This window comes from Pinus tabuliformis, chromosome 3_2, assembly GCF_031772625.1.
Source record: "Pinus tabuliformis cultivar Carrire ecotype Pingquan chromosome 3_2, CPIR1, whole genome shotgun sequence".
In the NCBI taxonomy this organism is placed as follows: Eukaryota; Viridiplantae; Streptophyta; class Pinopsida; order Pinales; family Pinaceae; genus Pinus; species Pinus tabuliformis.
Window position 1 is genome coordinate 500,748,262 of NC_142302.1, and position 4,823 is coordinate 500,753,084.

Consider the following 4,823-nt stretch of genomic DNA (forward strand, 5'->3'; position numbering starts at 1 on the left):
AAGTATTCTTATACTTGAAAATGATTTTGTTTTTCAAGTAGGGTAGGGTAGGAAAAAAAAAAAAAAAGAGAAAAAAGAAAAAGAAAAAAATGAAAATAAGAGAAATAGAAATCTAAGGTGAAAACCTCCTCGGAGGCGCCTTAGATTGGCTCATTGATTGAAAACCTCCATGAGGCGGTCAATGGGTTGAAAAAAAAAAAAGAGAAAAGAGAATAAGATCTTTGGGTGAAAACCTCCCTTGGAGGCGCCCAAGGTAGGCAATTAGGGTGAAAACCTCCATGAGGCGCCCTAGTTGTTTTTCAAAAAAAAAAAGGAGAAAAAAGAAAAAGAAAAATAAAGCTAATCTCCATCGAATAAGTTCATGTTGCAGCAATGACATTGCAGGTTAAAGAAGGACGTTTCATGACAGGAGGAGCACTCAAATCAAGGTCAAAGTAATTGTGCTTGTGCCTTCTACAAGAAGCTCTGTATTTCTACAGGAAACATCCTGTAGAACCTTTGGACGAGCCAAATCCAATTTCAAAAGTGAATCTGATGGTGGGAATCTGTTGATTAGGCCTACAAGCACTTGTGTGTCCATCCCTTGCCTTCATCCATCATTTTTTCCACCTCCTTGTGCTTCTCATTGTGCTTCTACAGGAACTTCCTGTAGAAATTGTGGGAAACTAGACATGCATTTCAAAAAGTGGTTTGGAAAACATGGTAGCTTCCTCAAGGGTTTAGAAGCCCTCATGCAATCTTCCAACTCCTCCTCCATCATCTCCATACCTGCATCACAGCCAAAATTCATTTGTCATCCCATGCAACCAAAATGCAAAGTGCCTTGAAGCAAAAACACATAGAGCAGAATTTGTTTTTGCAATAACTTGAAAACCATGCATCCATTTGACAAACCGTTTTACGGGGAATTGTACAAGGTTGATGACAACATGCCTGAGCAGTTTCATGCAATTCCGGTGCACGGTTTCCAAGAAATCAGCCTCCATCACCATCAGCCATTTTTGCATTTTCTCCATATCCGTGCATCCGTTTTAAAACCTGTTTCATGGGGAGATGCACATGGCTGATAGTAGCCTACCCAAGCAGTTTCAGCCGATTCCGAAGCACGGTTTCCAAGAAATCAAGCTCTGAAATCTTCAGCCATTTTCCATTTTTCTCAAAATCCGTGCATCCATTGATCACGAATTTGCTATGGGAGATGCATAATGATGGTAGGAACATGCTCACCGAGTTTCAGATCAATCCGATCTACCGTTTGGGAGAAATGGCAAAAAGAAGTTCTGGTTTTGTGACCATGCAGCAGCAGCAGCTTGAACGGGCAGAGTTGAACGTGGAAACGATTGCATGCAGCTCAGATCCGGCCAGAGGACACCTGCACAAGGAAAAGCAATCAGAAATCATTAGCCAAGCCTCATGCAATCAAAGAATCAGAGCATGCAGCAGCAAGAAGCTTCACAGGCAGCCGTTTGGCTTCAGGTACGTGACAAAACCTATTCCTCTATTGCACGAATCTAATTCAAGAACTGCATGAACGAATGGAGTGATGGAATTAAGCCATGAATTTAGGAAGGTTCACTTGATGTCCAGTTCTCTAGCAAGTCACGCAGCATGCAGGGGCCAGCCATGCACGTGAAAGTCAAAAAAACGGACAGTTAGTGTCAGCTGCTTGAACTCCAGTGCAGCGGATCAAGAAGAAAACATACGGTTCATAAGTAGAACATGCAGTTCACGATAGCTTAACTGTCTGCATGGCCAACACATGTCTCTGCCACCTCACTCCAAAAATCACGCAGAAATCTGAGCGCTCAGCTGTTGGTCAACTTGCACTTGCAACATGATTCACTCGAAGTGTATTCAAATTCAGGTATTGCTTCCCTTTTTGTGAAGTTACATACTCTGAAATGCGAGCTCATGCTATGGAACTATTGTTTGTCTTGTCTCAAGATGGAGATAAACGAAAATTAGCAGAACATCTTGGAGAAAAATATATGAAATGGTTAGCAAAACTTATTTCAACATCTTCAAATATGGTCTTGGCGGTTCTTCCATGGCTCTGTTTGGCAGCGTAGGTGGTGGTATTTACACCAAAGCAGCAGATGTAGGTGCTGATCTTGTTGGCAAGGTTGAGAGGAACATTCCTGAAGACGATCCACGCAACCCAGCTGTCATTGCTGATAATGTTGGTGACAATGTTGGAGATATCGCTGGTATGGGATCAGATCTATTTGGGTCCTATGCTGAATCTTCCTGTGCAGCTCTGGTTGTTGCAACCATATCATCATTTGGAAGCTCTCATGATCTTACTGCCATGTGTTATCCCTTGCTTATTAGTTCAATGGGTATCATTGCTTGCTTAATCACAACTCTGTTTGCAACTAACATATTTGAGATCAAGGCTGTGAAGGAAATTGAGCCTGCATTGAAAAAGCAACTTATTATCTCCACAGTAGTGATGACTATTGGCATTGCTGCTGTAAGCCTAGTTGCATTGCCTTCATCCTTCACTATCTTCAATTTTGGTGCCCAGAAGGTTGTAAAGAACTGGGAGCTTTTCTTCTGTGGTGCTATTGGTTTGTGGTCTGGCCTTGTTATTGGTTTTGTCACTGAGTACTACACTAGTAATGCTTACAGCCCTGTCCAAGATGTTGCCGATTCATGCAGGACTGGAGCAGCAACTAATGTTATATTTGGGTTGGCTTTGGGATACAAATCTGTTATTATTCCCATATTTGCTATTGCAGTAAGCATTTTATGAAGAAAAGAAAGCTGCCGCAGTCGGAAAGTATTGTCATGTCAGGAACAGAAACGTGAATCAAGGTTAACCAATGGAAAAACAGTGATTTAAAGGCCTGGAAACACTTTTTCCCATCCAGCTTTGGCATGCAATATCTATTCTCGGGCAGTTCATTGTACGTGTGTGCTTTTATAATACATTAGACTTGCCATTTGTGTTGGATTCGTCAGCTTTCAGGCAGCGCAGTTCAAGGAGAAGGCACCCCCAGCCAAGCAAGTAAAATCAGTGAAATTGGTTCTACAGGAAGCTAGCAGACTGTTTCTACAGGAAGCTAGCAGACTGTTTCTACAGGAAGACAGAAACTGTTTCTACAGGAAAGTTTGAAAAGCGGGAAGCCAAAGGAGAAATCGGCCGAGATGCTAGCCAAGGAAGTCACCAGGGCCATCAAAGACAAGGGGAGAGATTTGGTTGCTCAGAGGATGAGCAACACTTTCAGTAGGGGGGTGATGATGAGCCCCAAAAATGTACAATTATTTGGGCTCATTCAACCTCCTAACTTGGCTTAGTCCACCATTCTCATTTGTTTATTGCATGTTTTTGATTATTTTTATGTTAATAGAGTGAATTTGGTTAGTCATTATGCCAAAAAGTCTAATGGGTGCTTTGTGTAGCCTTTTTGGTCAACTTGGAGACAAAATGGAAGGTCTTAATAAGCACTTGGCAGCCAAATTCGTGGGAGAACAAGCTAGAGGATTTGTAGGAAGGTGTCCCCCTCATTTATGGGCCCTTACCTCGAATTCTCCACCATCAGCTCGGAGTTCAAGGGCCACCGAATCAATCAGCACAAGGGCAGCCAAGCAAGTCAAGTAGGACTGCTGTTAACTACAAGTCTTGGGCAGCCAAGTCCCTAACTTTTAGGAGGACTGTTGGGTCCTCAAATTGTATAAATAAGAAGGCTTGGGGCCTCATTTTGGTTAGCCAGTTAGTCATTTTGTTTTAGCCATTAGTTAGCTAGTTGGTAGGCAATTCGTTTAGCTAGTTAGTCAATTTGGTTTTTGCTCTTTGTAAGCCAGTTTTGGCATGATGTTAGACTCATGATTATTCAATAAAGACAGGCAGCTTTTGATTCAATTCTGAGTTTTTAAGGGAGCTATAGCTCTCAGGTTAGGGCCCAACCTGAGAGCCATAGACCTCCTCTTCTTTGTAGTGTTATTTACCTTTCTTTTCAGCACTTTGTTTACTTGTTTTGATATGCATTTCAAGAACACAGTTTGCTGATTTGATTTCTTAAATAGGATTAAGTAGGATTAGCTTATGGTTAATTTTGCTTTCAGTTGCTTAGATCAGAATAGAAGGTTTATAATTCATTGGAGCTCCCAAAAAAGGTTGAGAGAGACCCCACTGCCATCTCTGTTTGGAGATTGGGGTGCAGTCTACACCAACCACCAAAAAATGCAGTCTTTTACCTTTATGCATGCTGCAACACAGTCATTTTCATTATAGATCTTTCCATGCACTTCAACCGAGAACCATACTCCTTCATCACAACTTCATGCACAACTTCTCTTCACAATTTACATTGTTGTTCATTGAGTTCATAGCACAGGTAGCATAGGTTAATGAATTCTCGTTTTGGTGACAGTCATAAGCAATTTGTTTTATTTACACTGCTCCACATCATTCCATTTCCTCCTTCTTCGTCTTGACCATGCCTAAAGCCACATCCTTGACCTCTGTTCAGCCCGTTTACCTTCCAGCTCTTCCATTGATCACTTAGCTCCATTTACTTACACTTTCGTTGATCCCATCCTTCCAACCATCAAACCACTGCATGCACTCTTCCTCCATCTGATTTTTCTGCTCCTGAGCCATCACCAGCTCCATCTCCATCTCACCTATCCTCCCACACCACTCCAACACTTCACCATCTCCCAAAACCTCCACGGCCAAACATCCTGTAGAATTGCACAGACTTCCTGTAGAAACCTCTGAGTTTCCTATAGGATCCCCTGCAGACTTCCTGTAGAAGTCTGCAAACTCGGTTGTTGAGCATCCGAACGTGGTAGACTTCTGGGGATCGATGCTAGAG

The 4,823-nt window shown here is 42.2% G+C and overlaps 1 pseudogene; it reads left to right on the forward strand.

Annotated features, from left to right (window-relative positions):
• Window positions 1-1,993: 1,993 nt before the first annotated feature.
• On the forward strand, window positions 1,994-2,770 carry LOC149181480 (pyrophosphate-energized vacuolar membrane proton pump 1 pseudogene; annotated as a pseudogene).
• The last annotated feature ends 2,053 nt before the right edge of the window (window positions 2,771-4,823 follow it).